A 21085-nucleotide genomic window follows, 5' to 3' on the forward strand; every position below is an offset into this window, starting at 1 on the left:
GAATAACTTGGAAACAACACCAGCAGACGGTTTCTATTTTTATGTTAAAATGGAAACTGAGATGGCAAGGATCCGTGGAATTTACTAAGCGAGGGGAATGCTTCTTCAATCTTAAATTCAAACGGAATAGAAATTATAGCCTTCCAGTGTTGTGGCGCTATAATATTAGCCTTCCTCTTTCCCAGCTGCTAGCAGTTGCAGGAATTGGAAGCTGGAAGTATATTTCCTAAATCGACCTAATTCCTTTCAAAGTCTTTCTATGTGAACTACTACACCACTTGGCACAATTCATGTTATTGATTCTGGAGAAAGAATACCAGTTTTGTAATATTTTTTTGCAGATAAGTTACAGGAGAAACAGGGACAAATAAATTAAACAGTTGGGGAGTTTCAAACAGCATTGTTTTCTTTGCCCTCTGGCTTTCTCTGCCCTGAGATATTTGCAGTGCAACATGTCTACTCAGAAGTAAGTTCCTTTGTTTTCAATGGGGTTCATTCCCAAATAACTGTGTATAGGATTGAAATCTTAATTTATTTGTAGCTGTTGCAGTAAGAAAGAGTTTGCATTCGTGAATCCGAACCACGTGGCATGAGGCTTCCACAGATTTTGTTGTGATTGCATCTTTCTCCCAAGAATTTTGAAAGGCTCAAATAATGGAGAAGCGTTTATGATCTAGCCATTACTCTCTGTTAATGCAAATATCAAATACATTCAAACCACTTGGGTTTGATGTAAAAGTTATGGGAATGTTATATCATGAGCTTTGAGTAATAATATTAATAATAATAATAATAATAATAATAATAATAATAATAATAATAATAATTTATTATTTGTACCCCGCCCATCTAGCTGGGTTTCACCAGCCACTCTGGGCGGCTTCCAACAAAGATGAAAAATACACTAAAATGTCACATATTAAAAGCTTCCCTGAACAGGGCTGCTTTCAGATGTCTTCTGAATGTCAGGTAGTTGTTTATCGCTTTGACATCTGATGGGAGGGCGTTCCACAAGGAGGGCGCCACTACCGAGAAGGCCCTCTGCCTGGTTCCCTGTAACTTGGCCTCTCACAGTGAGGGAACCGCCAGAAGGCCCTCGGAGCTGGACCTCAGTGTCCAGGCAGAACGATGGGGGTGGAGACGCTCCTTCAGATATACTGGACCGAGGCCCAATAGGGCTTTAAAGGACAGCACCAACACTTTGAATTGTGCTCGGAAACGTACTGGGAGCCAATGTAGGTCTTTCAAGATCGGTGTTATATGGTCTCGGCGGCCGCTCCCAGTCACCAGTCTAGCTGCCGCATTCTGGATTAGTTGTAGTTTCCGGGTCACCTTCAAAGGTAGCCCCACGTAGAGTGCATTGCAGTAGTCTAAGTGGGAGATAAGCAGAGCATGCACCACTCTTGCGAGACAGTCTGCAGGCAGATAGGGTCTCAGCCTATGTACCAGATGGAGCTGGTAAACAGCTGCCCTGGATACAGATTTGACCTGTGCCTCCATGGACAGCTGTGAGTCCAAAATGACTCCCAGGCTGCGCACCTGGCCCTTCAAGGGCACAGTTACCCCATTCAGGACCAGGGAATCCTCCACACCTGCCTGCCTCCTGTCCCCCCAAAACAGTACTTCTGTCTTGTCAGGATTCAACCTCAATCTGTTGTACTGCGTTGTTTCAAATGTTGTAAAAGTTATTGTGGGCACAGGTGAGCACTGGGGTACGGGGGACCTGTGGAGTGTTTATCTCATAGCCTGCCTAGAGAGAAGTAGCATGGGAAGAATAATTTGCTATTAAATTACCATCACAAAGGTTTTTAAAAAAAGGTAAAGGACCCCTGGACGGTTAAGTCCAGTCAAGGAGACTATAGGGTTGCGGCACTCATCTCACTTTCAGGCCGAGGGAGCCGGCATTTGTCCACAAACAGCTTTGTGGGTCACGTGGCCAGTATGACTAAACCACTTCTGGAGCAACGGAACACCGTGACAGAAACCAAAGTGCATGGAAATGTCGGTTATGGTACCTATTTATCTACTTGCACTGGTGTGCTTTCGAACTGCTCGGTTGGCAGGAGCTGGGACAGAGCAATGGGAGCTCACTCCTTCAAGTGGACTTGAACTGCTGACCTCACAATCAGCAAGCACGAGAGCCTTGGGGGTTTAGACCACAGTGCCACCTGCATCCAGGACCTGTAATAGATGGATTGCCTTCTTGCCTGCTCTTTGTCTTTCCTGCTGCTTCTCTGTCCACATGCTGCTGCCCATTTTGGTGAGATGACCACTACACTCATACATCTGCTGACCACCTCACTAAGAGAAGAACATACAGGGCCCACCATCTGCTCCCAACTAAGCCCACCGCACTGAGAAAGAGATTGTGCTGACATGTACCTGCTTTTGGCAGCTTCTGCAAGAGAAATAAATATTCTGTCCACATGCTACTGCCTGCCTGAGTGGAAGAGGAATGAAGATGAATGAATGCCACTCCCCACAATATGATGCTCCCTACCTGAAGGACAGGGGCTGCCCACTGTGGCCCATACTAGCCACCTGAGGGAGAAAAACTGGCCACTGTGATCTCATGCTGATGCTGCCTATTTCACAGACTGGCCACTGTGTTCTCACACGGATGTGTCCAACCAGAAGGAGAGACACAGGCCATTGTGATGTCATGCTGATGCTGAAGGAGACAGAAACTGGCCAATGTACCAGCCCACAACTGCTGTTCACCTGAATAACAAGGAGACACTGCCTGGCACGCCAACACATTGCTCACCATGTTCATGAGAATTAGGTCCTTTTCCACAGGATGAGGAAGTGAAATCAGTGATGGTTAAGTGGGCCCAAGACCTGGGTCATAACATAATGTTTGCTGACTGGGAACGGTTATAGACCACTGGTATGAAATTTACGGCATCTAATGCTCTAAGAGAGAATATTATGAAAATGATATACAGGTGGTACACGACACCAGTCAAGCTTGCAAAAATCTATCATTTGCCCGATAATAAATGTTGGAAATGAAAAGAGGTTGAAGGTACATTCTTTCACCTTTGGTGGATGTGCCCAAAGATCAAGGCATTCTGGGAGATGATTTATAATGAGCTGAAAAAAGTGTTTAAATACACATTCCCGAAGAAACCAGAAGCCTTTCTCCTGGGTGCCAACAGGTGCACAAGAAGGATAGGACATTTTTTATGTATGCTACAGCAGCAGCAAGAATACTCATCACACAGTATTGGAAGACACAACAGCTACCCACGCTGGAAGAATGGCAGATGAAAGTTACCGACTACATGGAATTGGCAGAAATGACCGGCAGAATCAGAGACCAGGGAGAAGAGACGGTGAAGGAAGATTGGAGGAAATTTAAAGACTATTTACAGAAACATTATAAGATAATGAACGTTTGATGACATCGGATTGATGGTGAATGGTTATTAGTTAAAAAGTGAATAGAGAAAGATCCAACATTTTGTCAGATTTAAGGAAATGCAACTATCTATTAGACTTTGAGATTATTAGAAAATCAAAATATGGTAGAGGGAAAGAATTTGCAGACAGAATATTTGATTTGGAACACAGAGAAGGGAGGTCTGGGGAAGTCGGAGAAATAAGTTAAAGCAAAGAATATAAGGAGACAAAAATTGTTTTTAATATGTTTATTTTCTTTTTTGTATTTTGCTGTTTTGCGTTTGTGTGTTGTAGTGCCCTTTTTTCTATTCCTTTGTTATGATGTTGTTTGTTTACTGCTGTTTTATGTTCATTGTAAAACCTAATAAAATATTTTATATATATATATATATATATATATATGCAGGTTTTGGTGTCCTCGGGTGTCTTCCCGTGTAAAAGTTGGGGTGTCTAGGCGACGTTTCGACGAGGTCTCACTCGTCATCTTCAGGCTGGTGCTTTCGGCTTCTTGTTACTGGAACAGAGCAGGATCTCAGTGTTTGAGTTCCTATAAATACTGTTGAGGAGGTGTGGTGTATAGCCTCCAATGTTCTGGGCAGAGAGGAGGTTCCCAGGCTGGTGTGCCTTTTCTTCTTTTGTTCCTTAATTACTTGAGGGATATCTTGAGTGATTTCTTGAGTGATTTCCTGAATCCCACTTAGGTGGGTCATTAGGTGTGGATTAGTTGCTAAAGCCTTCGTGTCTTGAACTCTTGAACTTTGTGAAGAGTTTTTCTGAGAAGATGGCTGTACTGCACTTGGTTGTGCTCTGGCTTGGCTTCGTGTATAGGGGCGAGCTGTGGTTTTGTGGCCTGTGCCAGCCAGATCTGTGTAGGGATTGCAGGGGGGTGCAGCATCCGGAGGTGCCACCCTGGTTTGGCTACTGGATGGTGTCTGTAATTTATCTGTGGAGAGGGTCTGGGTTTGGGTCTGGTGTGGTTGATTGGTGATGGCGTTCTGTGTGCCTCTGGATCTGGTGTCAGATTTTGTGGGGAGGGCTAATTTCCAGATGTCTGGCAAGCGGGATGTGTCGTCACGCTTGTTCATGTTGTGAGGGTGTTTCTCTATCTCGATGGCTTCCATGATTATTCTCTTGTGGTGATGTTCCATGTTAAAGAGCAATTTGGAATCTGCAAAATTAATTTCGTGTCCTGTTTCTTTCATGTGTTGGAAAAGAGAGGAAGTTTTTTCTTCTTTTTTGACGGCATTCTTGTGTTCTGCGATCCGTGCATTTATTCGTCTGTTTGTTTGTCCAATGTACGTGGCTGGGCAGACTTTGCAGGGTATTTCATAGACCCCTTGGTTTTCCAACTGAATTTTATCCTTGGGGTTTCTGAGGATATTGGCTATTTTTTGGTTGGTGCAAAAGGCTGTTTTGATATTGTGTTTATGGAGGATTCCTGTACCCGTGAAAATCTACGAAAGCATATATATATATATATATATATATATATATATATATGAATTAGGTCCTTTGCACCTTGAACCAGACTGGGGGTTCTTAACTTGCTTTTACTCTCCTGTCCCTGCATATTAGGTTCCCTTACCAGAGGTCTATAATAACAAGGTAATGAATCAACCCCATTTATCTGTACACAAAAGGTAGGTAAAGGTAAAAGTTAAAGGAGCCCTGGACGGTTAAGTCCAGTCAAAGGCGATTATGGAGTTGTGGCACTCATCTTGCTTTCAGGCAGAGGGAGCTGATGTTTGTCCGCAGACAGCTTCCCGGTCATGTGGCCAGCATGACTTAGCTGCTTCTGGCGCAACAGTGTCTCCAGTTGATTTTGAAGATTACGATCATGGCCTCAAAGAGGTGTCCACTTGGTCTATATGCATCTCCCATTGTTCTAATCAGGAAGAATACAAATTTGTTGATAATCGTGATGGACTAAAGGCTTCTGAACAGTTTAGGCATGAAGAATGCTTATCTTTTACCAGGCATGGAAGGAGCCTGAATTTGACTTGAAGAGTGAATGTCATGATTGCAGTAGGAAAAGAAGAAAGACTCAAAACATCATCTATTACTACGGTGGGTATTTGGCAGTTTCCTATGATGATGCCACAGGGATTGACAAATGCTCTGGCAGTCTTCCAAACAATGGTGGAACATGTTAAGAATGACATCAGTATCACTGAAGTCATAGGATTCTTGGATTGCTTAATATTTTCAGAAACCGCTGATGATCCTTAAGCAAGATGTATGAAGGTTCTTCCATGTTTAGTGGAGCAGGATTAAAACTGTCAGTTCCCAAGTGCAAGTTCTTCAAAACATCTGCTAAATTTTGGAATGTGGAAGGGTGCACTCTGGTCTTTAAGGAGGAAGATGTTGCAGCAGTTCCAGCCCAGGGTGAGTTTCCTTGGGATGAAGATCACTGATGGGGTTTACGCAACACAAGGTTTTTATTGACACAATGCATACAGGCTGAGCATCAGATGGAAGCTTCGTAGCAAAGTCAATAGCAATATCTAATAAGTTCCTGCCTGAAGACTTCCAATCTAACAGGCACAATTCAGAAGGGGAAAGAGTTGGAGAAGGAGCAGGAAAACAAGCAAATTCAGGCAATAATTCCTCATAAAACTGCACAAATATTTGATGACAAGATGGAATGGCTTCTAATCGAAAACAGGACTGGGAGTGGAAAAGTCAAATATCGGCTGGTCCCAGATGAGGAGTTGAAGTTGCAAGTGTATGATATAACCCTGACAAGTTATCAGCTTTGAAGGACTGTTCAAGGTTAAAAGCAGCAAGGATGTTTCTGGGACCATTGTAGAATGGTGTGGTTACTGATGGAGATGGTCATCCTGTGTCTGGGCTGCACTACTTGAGAATGCAGGTGGAGGCTCTTCCTACTGAATGTTCCACTAAGGGGGAAATATCCCTGCACTTAGAAAACTAGCCTGTCAGGGTGAGAGGTTCTATTCTAGCCTTCTCCTTGATTTGCTAGTTTTGCTTGTTTATGGGTTTTCTCCATCGTGTCCATTCTCAAGTGGTACAGTACAGACAAACATGCAGTGTCTGAGTTAGAACTAGGCTAGCCCAGAGGTTCCCAGACTTTATTCCCATGGACCACTTGAAAACTGCTGAACATCTTGACAAATGACTTAATGATTTCTTTTTCTGCCTGTTGTAGCAACTGTAAATACACTGTGCTAGGTGCTGGATGATATTTAATGGTAGGTTTTTGGCTTATTTTATTTCTTATATACAGTGGTACCTTGGTTTACGAACTTAATCCGTTCTGGAAGTCCGTTCTTAAACCAAAGTGTTCTGAAACCAAGGCGTGCTTTCCCATAGCAGCGGGGGACTCAATTTACAAATGGAACACACTCAACAGGAAAGGAAACATGTTCCTATTCCAAGGCAAAGTTCACAGACCGAAACACCTGCTTCCGGGTTTGCAGTGTTCTTATTCCAAGGTGTTCATAAAATAAGCTGTTCTCAAACCAATGTACCACTGTACTGTATTTGATTGTATTCCATATAATTCAACTTGTAATGCAATAAAGTAAAATTCAGTTAAAACCAATATGTCTATGTAATGCAGGAATAGGCAAACTCCGGCCCTCCAGATGTTTGGGACTACAATTCCCATCATCCCTGACCACTGGTCCTGTTAGCTAAGGATGGTGGGAATTGTAGTCCCAAACATCTGGAGGGCCAGAGTCTGCCTATGCCTGATGTAATGAGATGGATGTTCCCTTTCCCATCTTCAACCACAAATCCACAGACACTCTGCAGACCACCTGAATGAAGCTTGTGGACCATTGGTGGTCCACAGGCCACAGTTTGGGAGCCTCTGAACTATCTTAGTAATAAACCTTTGGTGTTACTTTTGATAGGAACAGTATAAGAAGGGAAGGAAGGACACCATGGCCTTGGAGTTGTCCAGAACTGAAAGATCAATGGACTGATGATCATCAAGAAGCAGCTAAACCCATAATACACATGCTGACAACTGAATGTGTCTTGGGGTTTGCTGAGTGGAAGCTGCCATATATTACATACAGATGCTGGCTTGACAAGATTAGTAGGGGAGCTCTGGGTCAAGAACAAGAAGGATATCTCAAAGTCATTACATATGTCAGCCAAGGATGAAGTGCAAGTGAAAGGAAATCCTCTGTGCCTCAACTTGAGTTCCTTGACCTTTAATTTGCTATATCTGAGAAACTCAATGACTGTTTGCAGTGAACTCTGAGGTTAAAATTGATAACAGTCCTTTAGCCTGTGTTCTTTAAACAGCAAGCTTGTAGGTTACCCCTCACTGATGGATAACAGCACTGGCAATGTATGATTTCACGTACGCATGAGGTAGGCATGGCAAATTGAAGACAGATGGGCTTATCTGGCTGACCTCATGACTTTGGCGTAAAGGATCAAACTGCACTGAAATTACTTGGATGTGTTTCAGAAACATTGTCAAGAGCTGCACTTGACACTGGGGACTGGGTCATCAGCTGCTTTTGGAATAGCCTGTTAGGAGCGATCTAATAAACTTGCTCTGGTCCTTCCCCCAGTTACTTAACACTTGATGCAGTTTGGAGGATATAGGGTTGTAAAGGCACCATAGACCAAAAGACTGTTCATCTGGATGAGTGTTGTAGTTATTTATACCCAGCAATTGCCTGGCTAGTAAAGGTAAAGGGTAAAGGGACCCCTGACCATTAGGTCCAGTCATGACCGACTCTGGGATTGCGGCGCTCATCTCACTTTATTGGCCAAGGGAGCCGGCGTACAGCTTCTGGGTCATGTGGCCAGCATGACTAAGACGCTTCTGGCGAACCAGAGCAACGCACGGAAACGCCATTTACCTTCCTGCTGGAGTGGTACCTATTTATCTACTTGCACTTTGACGTGCTTTCAAACTGCTAGGTGAGCAGGAGCAGGGACCGAGCAATGGGAGCTCACCCCATTGCGGGGATTCGAACCGCCGACCTTCTGATCAGCAAGTCCTAGGGTCTGTGGTTTAACCCACAGCGCCACCCGCGTTCCTAATTGCCTGGCTACCTTGCATTATATCTGGTATGGCTGGAACAAAGGAGGGTGTCTTGTAGCTACAGCTTTATCCACAATTTTGCCAATGTTAAGCATATATATTTCTATGTTGCAGACATAAACTGATTCTACAGCAAATCTCTTTTACCTGGAAAATGCACTTCTTTGAGATGGCGCCAGGGACCTTTAGCAGAGAATTCTCTGCACCAAACTAAAATCCCCAGAATTCCTTCAGGAAGAGAGCCATGACAGTACAAGTAATACAAAACAGATATGAGTTTGTCGTGTAGATATGCTCAGATTCCTTTCCATCATATTGCTGGTTTTTGGTTTGGTTTGCCTAAAATTTGTGGCTTTTAGCTGATGGGCAGGTCGGCTCTAAGCTGCCACAGAACAGTCTGAAATCATCAATCTCTGAACGTTCCTGTAGTAGAACAGCCCGTTCCTGGAAGGACTGAATCAATTTTCCTTATTTCATTTCCATCTCCTGGAAACCTCAGGAGTTTCAATTCTTTTCCTTCTGGTACGCAGTGTAAAAGCTTATTCTAGCTAGTATATTACTTGCAAGTCTAAATAGCATGTATATTTAATACGGGACTTTGAGTCTATGTTTTAAAAATAAAAAATTCAACACCCATGAATGCATTCTATCACGGTGTGAATTGTTACTGTTCTTTGTTTGCTTTACATATCCCAATGACGTGGTGAAATATCTAGATATCTTCTCATGTTGTTTCCATTATTTCACATGAGGAAATTGTGGCTTAACTTTGGGATATTGCCATCGATGGCCTTCCCTGCAAGTTTCCCCCTCTTTCCTCAACACTACCCAGAATAGAACAAGAAATCCCAGCAGATGGATCAGATCTCATAAACCTAAGACATATATTAATGACTGGTGGAGTGCTGGTCTATGTGAGGCTCCTCTCGCCCCTTGACCTGCAGTTAGGGCAGAATGCTGCAGCACAATTGCTGATAGGACTGAGACCTTGTCTGCATATGAAACCTGTGCTCAGAAATCTGCACTGGCTGCTGATTTGCTAGCTGGCCAAGTTCAAAGAGTTACTATTAGCAGATAAAGCCCTTAACAATTTTGGACTAGTTTACTTCCAAGATTGCCTAGCCCCACCTGTGCCTACTGGACAGCTTTGATTGGGAGAATTGGCACTGCTATAAGTGCTATATAATAACTGTTCCACATCTACTATGGCAGTACTTGAACTTTGGAATCTAGCAGGCATTTTCATTGTATTCTCTTTGGAACCTGCTAAAAACAGGTTTAGACCAGCCAACCCAGGTGTTTTAGAAAGTTGAGGTAGTTTAGTATATTTTGTATAGGGTTGCCATTTTCTTAATTCTGTGTCCAGGGCAGCTGTCTACCAGCTCCACCTGGCACGCAGACTAAGACCCTACCTGCCCGCAGACTGTCTCGGCAGAGTGGTGCATGCTCTAGTTATCTCCCACTTGGACTACTGCAATACGCTCTACATGGGGCTACCTTTGAAGGTGACCCAGAAACTGCAATTAATCCAGAATGTGGCAACTAGACTGGTGACTGGGAGCGGCTGCCGGGACCACATAACACCGGTCCTGAGAGATCTGCATTGGCTCCCAGTACGTTTCCGAGCACAATTCAAAGTGTTGGTGCTGTCCTTTAAAGCCCTATTGGGCCTCTGTCCTGTATACCTGAAGGAGCGTCTCCACCCCCATCGTTCAGCCCGGACACTGAGATCCAGCGCCGAGGGCCTTCTGGCGGTTCCCTCATTGCGAGAAGTGAGGTTACAGGGAACCAGACAGAGGGTCTTCTCGGTAGTGGCGCCCACCCTGTGGAACACCCTCCCTTCAGATGTGAAGGAAATAAGCAGCTATCCTATCTTTAAAAGACATCTGAAGGCAGCCCTGTTTAGGGAAGTTTTAATATTTAACACTGTACTGTTTTTAACACTTGATTGGGAGCTGCCCAGAGTGGCTGGGGAAACTCAGCCAGATGGGCGGGGTATAAATAATAAATAATTATATTATTATTGTTATTAATTTTCCTGTTTTTCCTTTTGTGAACTGCTTTGAGCTTTTTTTGCAATCCAGCAGTATATAAAGCTTAAAAAATAAAGAAACAAGTGTGTCCTATTCGTATTGGCCATGAAGCATGAGGCTGCTGCCTGTGTCTGCTTTTGCCTTCCCTGAAAGAGGCAGTTTCACCTGTTGTAGGTGTGCTTGTCAAAGCTCCCCCCCCCCACTTCAAGCCTTAAGAAGGGGGCAGAGGATAAACATTATTTGGGTGCGGTGGAGAAACTCTTTGTGCCACTTTTGCTGCACCTATTCATTTGAAATGGGATTTCTACAAAAAGGGTGATTAGCTTCAATGGGGCTAATTGACAAGGGGATGATTAGCTTCCTGAGTGCTGTGCATTTGCACAATAAAGTCTTTGGAGAGTTACTGGAGCTTTTATTATTGATCTGTTAAAATTAGACATCAAACCCTCCCCATTGTCCCTTTATGAAGTGTGTGTGCCCTACAACTACCAATGTGCTATCATTTCCTGAATTTCACAAAAGAGATTGATTTGTTTCACTCACAGCAGATGGCAGCAGCAGTATTTCTTTTTTCCCCTTCCTTTTAGCGATAGTGTTTACGTTCACCCTCACTACCCTTTCTAATCAATGTGTAATAATTACTCATTTAAGCAGGTGGGCTCACCTGTCACTGACCTACTACTTGAGAGGGCTATTTTACCTTTTTCTTACACCTGCCTCACCCAGTGTTTTATCTTTCTAGTTTCCAATGATACTTGACAGTGATTAAAACACACCCACCCCTTAACATTATTATTACAATTTCCCTGTGTTAAACTGTTCTTTTATTTACAGTGTAGATGTGGGACAACTCTGTTGTTGTTTAGTCCTTTAGTAATGTCCAACTCTTCGTGACCCCATGGACCAGAGCACGCCAGGCACTTCTGTCTTCCACTGCCTCCCGCAGTTTGGTCAAACTCATGCTGGTAGCTTCGAGAACACTATCCAACCATCTCGTCCTCTGTCGTCCCCTTCTCCTTGTGCCCTCCATCTTTCCCAGCATCAGGGTCTTTTCCAGGGAGTCTTCTCTTCTCATGAGGTGGCCAAAGTATTGGAGCCTCAGCTTCACGATCTGTCCTTCCAGTGAGCACTCAGGGCTGATTTCCTTCAGAATGGATCGGATCTTCTTGCAGTCCACGGGACTCTCAAGAGTCTCCTCCAGCACCATAATTCCAAAGCATCAATTCTTCGGCGATCAGCCTTCTTTATGGTCCAGCTCTCACTTCCATACATCACTACTGGGAAAACCATAGCTTTAACTATATGGACCTTTGCTGGCAAGGTGATGTCTCTGCTTTTTAAGATGCTGACTAGGTTTGTCATTGCTTTTCTCCCAAGAAGCAGGCGTCTTTTAATTTCATGACTGCTGTCACCATCTGCAGTGATCATGGAGCCCAAGAAAGTAAAATCTCTCACTGCCTCCATTTCCCCCCTTCTATTTGCCAGGAGGTGATGGGCCCAGTGGCCATGATCTTTGTTTTTTGACAACTCTACCCTCCCTCAAAATATGCAGCATTTCAATGCACTAATTGCATGATGTCACCTTTCTCATTTACTCCAAATCCCTCCTCAAGGCCCATATTTTTCATGAAGCCCTTGGCACAGAAGGATTGATGGAGAACAAAAATGACTGAATAAACAGACAACACAGTCTTCAACAACCTAGTGTTACAATTCCCATCAGCCCCTGGTGCTACCATTCCCATCAGCCCTGGCTGCTACAATTCCCATCAGCCCCAGCCAGCCTGGATGGCAAAGGCTGGCTTAAGCCCATAGCATGTGAAACAAGGATGTGTTCTTCCTCTGTTTACTCCTCTTTCCGCTTTCTATACTGTTTCCTCGGTGTCACTTTTTTTAGATTGTATGCTGTTTCGGGTGTTAAAGGAGGGGTGGTACCTCTGGCAAGGAAGCACATCATGCTTCTTCTGGGGTAGTTTGTCCACCTTTGGTCTCCACCCTGCTCTCAGCAATCGCCTGTGACTCTTAGAAGCTGTCAGCATGCAACAGCGGCCACACCCTGGGAACAGTTTCAACTGGCTGGCTAATCCAGGTGACGGTAGCTGATGGGTCTCAAACCCTCAGTGGGCTGGGGACTTATTCTGCATGCAAAGACAAAGCTCTGGCGGATGGAACGGATGAGACCAATAGCAGGTCTGATGGTCAAGAAGTCGGTTACTGCACAGGGCAGATGAGGCTCATCAATCTGAGAAGGTAGTGCACGGAGAAGAAAAACTCTGATCCTAAACCTCCTCTGCCTTCGGCTACACAGTGGAGCAGATATGAAGGAAATCAATGTTCCCCAGCCCTTGCATAGAGCTGGAGCTTTGCCTCCCCCCTTTTGTCAGAGCGGAGCGTGCAGCAACAAAGAGGGGCTAAGCTGGCAATGGTTTCTTGCCAGTTGGCCAATCGGGAGGCACCAGAGATATGTCTGCTTAAGGTGGCCACACCTCTTCCTGGCCTCAGCTAGAGGTAGAACCAGCAGGACTACCTCATCTGTCTGGCCTTCAGGCAGTACGGGATTAATTGATCGCCCGGTGTGGAATTTTTTTGGCTGCCTTCCTTCGATTGCCGAAGGAAAGAACTCTGTGCTGCTGGATGGGTGCTCAGTTTTGACAGCTTGGACAATTCCCATTATTACCTCTAAACGGCACAGTCCATGGCATGGTGAAAGTTGTGGCTCAGCAATATCTGGTGGGGTCATGTTGGGTTAGGGCATTTTTATTAATGGCCCATTTGGTTAAGGTTAGAGAAAAGAAGCATTGGGTACAATGACAAGCACCCTGAGACATTGTGGTGGCTGTTGCCCATTCAGCTTCTTGCAGTTTACCAGCCTGAGTGTCAGGGGCAGGCAGAAATCTTAAGATAGGTGCAAACGGAGGACCCAGCAATTTATGAGGTTCTGTGCCACCCATGTGAGAGCTGGACCATAAAGAAGGCTGAAGAATTGATGCTTTTGAACTATGGTGTTGGAGGAGACCCTTGAGAGTCCCATGGACTGCAAGAAGATCAAACCTATCCATTCTTAAGGAAATCAGCCCTGAGTGCTCACTGGAAGGACAGATCGTGAAGCTGAGGCTCCAATACTTTGGCCACCTCATGAGAAGAGAAGGCTCCCTGGAAAAGACCCTGATGTTGGGAAAGATGGAGGGCACAAGAAGGGGACGACAGAGGATGAGATGGCTGGACAGTGTTCTCGAAGCCACTAACATGAGTTTGACCAAACTGTGGGAGGCAGTGGAAGACAGGAGTTTCTAGCCCTGTTGACACACAACCTGAAAGAGTTAACATTAGCATTTGCTATGGGAAAGGAAACAAAATAAAAAAATTCTATCCAGTAGTACCTTAGTGACCAACTAAGTTTGTTATTGGTATGAGCTTTCGTGTGCATGCATACTTCTTCAGATACCACGTGCATGCACACGAAAACTCATACCAATAACAAACTTAGTTGGTCTCTAAGGTGCTGCTGGAAGGATTTTTTTTATTTTGTTTCGACTATGGCAGACCAACATGGCTACCTACCTGTAACTAGAACTATAGGAGAGGAAGTTCTTGAAATGCACTCCTCCATGGATTTATAAATGGAATTTGATTATTCCGGCCCAGTCCAAGCTTTGCATGTGTACTGAGTGCCTTGCACACTATCAGATTTAAAAATAAAAGTCTGACTAATTATGTGCAAATTTATGCACAATACATATAAACAAGTTGATCCCTGTGCTGTCCTATATTTCTGCTGCATAATGTTGTTACTTATATGAATACATACATATTTTTATAGATATGTGCATTGTTGTATGTATCTGCTTATGTGCTCATTGCATTCGAAAATGGAGTATACTGTATATGAATACAATAATTCATAATACACAATAATTCTTCATATTTTTAGTGGAATGGGGAGGGTTTGCTTCTAGCTGAGATTAAGGGAAAAGACAGGAATGGGGGGGGTAGTTATGTGGCTAAACTTGACATCAAGATTTTCAGAAAATCCATTCCCAGCTCTTTATATGTCTCAATTCATTTCCAAAATGATTAGTTCTGGTTGTCCCTTGCTGGGCTCTCTAGATGATTTTAACATTTGGAAACCAGCAGATTCCTCATTATGAAATGTGTGCAGAAACAGAGTGATGCTCTCACACACGAATCCATGAACTGCTATTTGCACTTGGGGAAAATCAGTTGTATCAAACATGCTTGCATTGTGTACCAGGAAAGGGCAATGATGTTGTGCCTTCTTTGCCTGATGGACTCAGAGATTCATCCGGATATGTAACAGGTAATAAGCGATAAGGGGGAAATTAATCTACATGTGAATACAACACAAAGATGGTTAAGGGGTGACCCAGAGAGCCCAAGTCTTTTGTGGCAAGCCCCAGATCTCCTGCTTCTTCATCACTTTTTTTAAAAATGAAAACTTAGCTTATAGGGCAGCTGGTGTGCTGCAAAATAAAGTCCTGGTTGAGACCCCAGTGAATTTCAACTAGGCATCTGTGTATACTGGGTTGAATTCAACTATGTGTAGACCCACTGAAATTAATGAATGTGACTGAGTCAGGTCCATAAAATTTCAATGGGTCTACTCTGAGTAACACTGATTTTCCCCCCTGTACCTTGTCTTGTGGTTTTCAGGAAAAGAATGATATAAAAATAAATAAATAAATAGCATATGCAGATTTTACGGAAATGCGTGTCCCGGCCCTGTGTCCCTGAGTTCTTTATGTAAGTAGCAAAAGGTGAGCAGTTTAATGGTGTTTTAACTCCAGTGCTACAGCTCCTGCATCGGAGTGTGTGTGAGAAAAATAACATTGCAGAGATGGTTTCTGTAGTCAGGTGGTTCTATCTTTTATTAGGCAAATTTCTTTGTCATTTCAGTGTCTTTTCAGTAGGCTTGCAGCAAGCTACTTGAGTGGGAAAGCAAATGTGCTGTGATACATCTTTGGCACAAAATACACGGTCGAAATTGGATTACTTCAGTAAAGCTGGACAAAAGCCATGGAAAAAGGTTCCAAAGAAAGAGGAAGAGGAAGAGGAAGAGGAAGAGGAAGAGGAAGAGGAAGAAGAAGAAGAAGAAGAAGAAGAAGAAGAAGAAGAAGAAGAAGAAGAAGAAGTTTGGCTCCAAGAGACCACAAGTGGAAGAGAAAGAGCTGCTTGCTTTTTTCCACAAATGCTGCAAGAGTTCACACAGTGTCATCATCCGAACGGACTGTGGCATTTCTCAGGATACTGCCTCCGCCCTGGGTTACACAAGCTCTTGCTCAAGCAGAAAGACACCTTTGGGTTTCTCCCCATGGGGGCAGCTGGCCCCCTAAACCAAATAAATAAATAAAAAGACTTAACTAAAAGTAGAAGCAATCAGAATATTTGAAATTGAAATGCTCTCTGAGGTCACTTGAGCGATGTGTTGAAGATTTTGTTCTGAATGTCTGGAGATTTTGACAGATTTTTCTGAGTGCTTGGGGTCCAAAGAAAGGAATTTAAAACATTTCGTTCCAATTCTGCTAGACAGAGCCAGACAGAGGATGGTGGTGGGTGGGTGTCTTCCCCACCCTAACATAAATCCTAGCTATACCCATGTGTGGTGTTTACCCTCCTAAGTGACATCATGCTGGGTCATAAGGAAAGGGTTAAATGAGTGTGAAGTGATTGGCCAGTGGGAACCCAAGGGGAGGAGTTGGAGTTGGAGTTGGAGTTGTTGGGGAGTCAGTCAGGTGTTAGAGAAAGGAGAGTGAGGATACATCTGTGGGTTGGGATATTTTGATGTGAGAGAGTGAGAGAATCTGTTAAGAGGAGTCAGATAGACAGTTGGGATAATCAGAGGTAATAGGAAGGTATAGGCCAGTAAGGAAACTAAGATTCAGAAACGGACAAGAAAAATTATCTGAAACCATAAACTTGTTAATGCTTGTAAAATAAACTCGTTTATTTGGTTTCATGTTAACAACTGTCTGGACTCTGTGTGTACCCGAGAGAAACGGGTTGGTGGCAGCGGGGAAGCAATCACAGTGGTGGCACAGGGATCAACAGACCGTCAAACCCTGTGTGATCGCCACACCATGTTTCTCCCCAGTGTTCTTGCATGGTGCCAGTATACCTGAAGGAGCATCTCCACCCCCATCGTTCTGCCCAGATGCTGGCGGTTCCCTCATTGCAAGAAGCAAAGCTACAGGGAACCAGGCAGAGGGCCTTCTCGGTAGTGGCGGCCGCCCTGTGGAACGCCCTCCCATCAGATGTCAAAGTGATAAACAACTACCTGACATTCAGAAGACATCTTAAGGCAGCCCTGTTCAGGGAGCTTTTTAATGTGTGACATTTTAGAGTATTTTTGGTCTCTGTGGAAGCTGCCCAGAGTGGCTGGGGAAACCCAGCCAGATGGGCAGGGTACAAATAATAAATTATTATTATTATTATTATTATTATTATTATTAACTGCCCTCCTGTAAGCAGAAGGCATTTTGTACAGGAGAAGAAAACCTTTGTACCCACTCCAGTGTTTTACAGTAATACATGCACGCACACACACACACATCCATTGATAATGGCCCAGATCCAAAGAGCTTCATGAGGCACATGGAACAGTCTGGGCATGCCCATTGGGGATTCCCCCTCACCACCACCTTTGAACAGCATTCCCCTCCCCCACACCATACCCAAACCGCTCTGGAAGCCTCCTTGCTCTCAAAAGAGATTGGTGCATGGCATGGTGGGTGGGGCCTTCCCAAGCAAGCTCTAAGCCCCCGTGGGCACATGGAATTAATTGGATGGGTCTTTGGATCCCGGCCCCTTTTTGCTTTTAATCAAAACTCCTTTCAAACTGCCATCCAGCTCTTGCAGCCGTCCTGCAACAGAAAGGGATATTTCAGAGTACAGTTGCTCCCGCTATCACTCTCGCCAATGTTTGCATCAGGGCTGTGAGTCCTGGAAAACCCGCTCTCTGCCTTGCAGGCCTTTTCCCACCTGGCCCTAGCTGACTCCAGCTACAAAAACCTGAGGCTGCTGAACAGACTCTTGGGCTGGGTTATTGGTTTTTTTTTGGGGGGGAGGGAGTATTTTTGGGGCACGGTGGGGTATTGTTGTTGCTAATGCTGCTTTTTTTTTGTATCTCTATTTTAGGTTTCGTTGTGATTTATGTGGAAATGGTTCCGTTTGGTTTTGTGTTTTTGCTGCTTACCGTATTTTTCGCTCTATAAGACGCACCAGACCACAGGACGCACCTAGTTTTTGGAGGAGGAAAACAAGAAAAAAAATATTCTGAATCTCAGAAGCCTGAACAGCTAGAGGGATCGCTGTGCAGTGAAAGCAGCAATCCCTCTTGCTGTTCTGGCTTCTGTGATAGCTGTGCAGCCTGCATTCGCTCCATAAGACGCACATACATTTCCCCTTACTTTTTAGGAGGGAAAAAGTGAGTCTTATAGAGCAAAAAATACGGTAATTTATTGCTGATGGCTGCTTTTGTTATGGTGTAGTTGTGTATTTTTTCCAGGTTGAGCATGGTTTGAACTGTGGAAAGGTAGCATTCAAATAAAATGATGCATGCATGTATATATGTATGTATGTATGCACGCATGTGTAAGTTAATGATGGGCTGAAACTACTTTCTTATGTGATTTTGCATGTGGAGCAAATCATTTGCCAAATCATTTTGCAGCTTTCCTAGTTCACTGTAAATTCTTTGTGCATCCCACTCAACACTTTGATATATCACAAACTGAGTTCACCGACACCCAGTGGCGTAGCGTGGGGGGTGCAGGGGGGGGGCCGGCCGCACCGGGCGCAACACCTGGGGGTTAGGGTTAGGGGGCGCAAATCCATGGGTTAGGGGGCGCAAATTCACGGATTAGGGGGCGCAAATTACTTGCCTTGCCCCGGGTGCTGACAACCCACGCTACGCCACTGCCTACACCCCTGACTCCCTTGCACCACGCTAAAGAGAGGTGGTGTTCAGCTGGGTCTTTCTCAGAGTAGACCCATCAAAATTAATGAACATGACTATGGCCCATTAATTTCAGCGAAACTTAGTTGAATGCCGACTGACTTTCCACATCACATTTAGCTTGGCCCTAAGGGCAGCAGGAACACTGGGGAGGAAGCAATAGTAAGCACTGTATCGTTCCACCATTCTTTTAGGGAGCTTTCTAATGAACAACAAATGAAGTCTCGTTTGATGAGGAAATGGTCGAACCCACTAGTATATACTACATTCCGGGTTGGCGGGAGGTGGAATTTGCCGTTCCTGCTGCAGATTTCCTGGAACTGGCAGAAAGTGTGGGGTCATGGCGGTGTATGTAATAATGCAAGAAGAGGCCCCGAGGCAAAGGAGCTCCGTCGCTGCTCTTGTTCCTGCTTGGGAATAGAGGACACTTGGCCCCTTGCCTGCCTGAGCTTCAGATGCTCTGAGCTGTCAGGATTACTCTATCTTATTCTCAGTGTCTCCATCTATAACATGGGAATGATACTTGCCTGTCTCCGATGGGTGTGGGGTTGAGACATTTTATTAATGTGCAAAGCGCTTGGAAAGCTTCACATCAAAGGTGCTATTCAAATGCAAAGCATTAGTATTCTGTTAGCAGTAAGGAGTTTTTCATATTAGCTCTGGAGAAAATTGCACGGTGTTGTTGAATCAAGCCTGGAAAAAGAAAAACGGCCAGGCTGCAAGTTTCATAACAGGAAGGTTGATCACCAGGGAAAAGCCAGGGGAGTTTGCAAACCAGGACTTCGACTCAGATGGGTGGCCGTTGGGTTTTCCAAACGTGGGCTTCCAGCTGTTGTTGGACTACAATTCCCATCATCCCTAACTAGCAGGACCAGTGGTCAGGGATGGTGGGACTTGTAGTCCCAAAGCAGCTGGAGACCCAAGTTTGGGAATCACTGCTCTAGAGTGTGAACCAGCTGGGTATTGTTGCTTTTCAGTGTGCAGGGGCTACAGTTTTTAAAACCCTGTTTCACTGTTATTTTTAAGCTCTGTTATATGACTCATATTTCTAAAGCTGCAATTCTATGCTCTTTCCTTCAGACAACACCTTCAGGAGCAAATAACAACTGGGGTGTGTATATGTGAATTTTCGATGGAAAATTCCAGAACAGGGTCTCAGTCCAGAACAGAACCCCTTCAGATGCCTTTCCTTCTAAATAAAAGTGACACCACCACTTTTTGTGAACATAATGTGTAGCTAGGGCCTTCTCTGAGAGCAAAACCCATTCAACTTAATGGGGCTCCCACATAAATCAGCATAGGACTGGGATTGCATTGCATGAGCTGAACCTCTTAAACTGAAAGGTAGAAGCCAGGACACCATCAGAATGAACAGTCTTGTAACATGAGAGAGATGAATTCGCAGTAAAAGGAAGAAAAAGTCTGGGCTGGATCTCAGTGAACCAGCTTTCGAATTCTCAAATACGTCCCTATTATTTGCATTACACCAAAACATTCAGAAGTTTTCAAAAACTGAGCATGGTACCCTTTACTGTTTGAAAATTTAAGTCTTAGTTGTTGGTTTCCTGCACTGTTTGGTAACATAAGATTAAGTACAGTGGTGCCTCGGGTTAAGAACTTAATTTGTTCTGGAGGTCCGTTCTTAACCTGAAACTTTTCTTAACCTGAGGTACCACTTTAGCTAATGGGGCCTCCTGCTGCTGCCATGCCGCTGGAGCACGATTTCTGTTCTCATCCTGAAGCAAGGTTCTTAACCCGAGGTACTATTTTTGAGTTAGCGGAGTCTGTAACCTGAAGCGTTTGTAACCTGAGGTACCACTGTATTTTAATGATTTGATGCTACTATATTCACTTGGGTTGCACGCTGTTTGCTTTCTTTTTCAATTAGATTTATAAATACCGTATTTTTTGCTCTATAAGACTCACTTTTCCCCTCCTAAAAAGTAAGGGGAAATATGTGTGCGTCTTATGGAGCGAATGCAGGCTGCGCAGCTATCCCAGAAGCCAGAGATCCCTCTTGCTGTTCTGGCTTCTGAGATTCAGAATATTTTTTTTCTTGTTTTCCTCCTCCAAAAACTAGATGCGTCTCATGGTCTGGTGCATCTTATAGAGTGAAAAATACGGTAAAACTCTTGAAGCATGTACATGATAAAACACCGTCGCATTATCACCATCATGTCAAAAAGCGCCACCCAACAATAGGCAATTAACAAAATGAACAAATAATCCCAGAGTCCCCGATTTCTAGTATGTTTAGTACTACAGTGGTACCTTGGGTTATAGACCCTTCCGGTTACAGACTCTGCTAACCCAGAAATAGTACCTCGGGTTAAGAACTTTACCTCAGGATGAGAACAGAAATCGTGCGGCGGTGGGAGGCCCCATTAGCTAAAGTGGTACCTCAGGTTAAGAACAGTTTCATGTTAAGAACGGGCCTCCGGAACGAATTAAGTTCATAACCTGAGGTACCACTGTATGAGAAAAGGCCAGAACTATGTAGTCAGCATGATATTCATGAAGTATTGCCATGTCTTTGTGAAGAATGAGTTGAGTCTATGGATTTCTTCAGAGAGCGCCTTATCGTTCTAAATTTCAACATGCATTTAATCCTGGAGAATGACAACTGTGGCTTCCCCGGTAATC

The 21085-nt window shown here is 44.2% G+C and overlaps 1 long non-coding RNA gene across 1 annotated transcript; it reads left to right on the forward strand.

Annotated features, from left to right (window-relative positions):
• The first annotated feature begins 4944 nt into the window (after positions 1-4944).
• LOC310673569 lies at positions 4945-9249 on the forward strand. The gene is made up of 3 exons (XR_014509118.1): positions 4945-5010; positions 5299-5472; positions 7284-9249. It is a non-coding gene; the product is annotated as an uncharacterized lncRNA (long non-coding RNA).
• The last annotated feature ends 11836 nt before the right edge of the window (positions 9250-21085 follow it).

Source organism: Podarcis tiliguerta, assembly GCF_965153285.1.
Source record: "Podarcis tiliguerta genome assembly, chromosome: 3".
Lineage (NCBI taxonomy): Eukaryota > Metazoa > Chordata > Lepidosauria > Squamata > Lacertidae > Podarcis > Podarcis tiliguerta.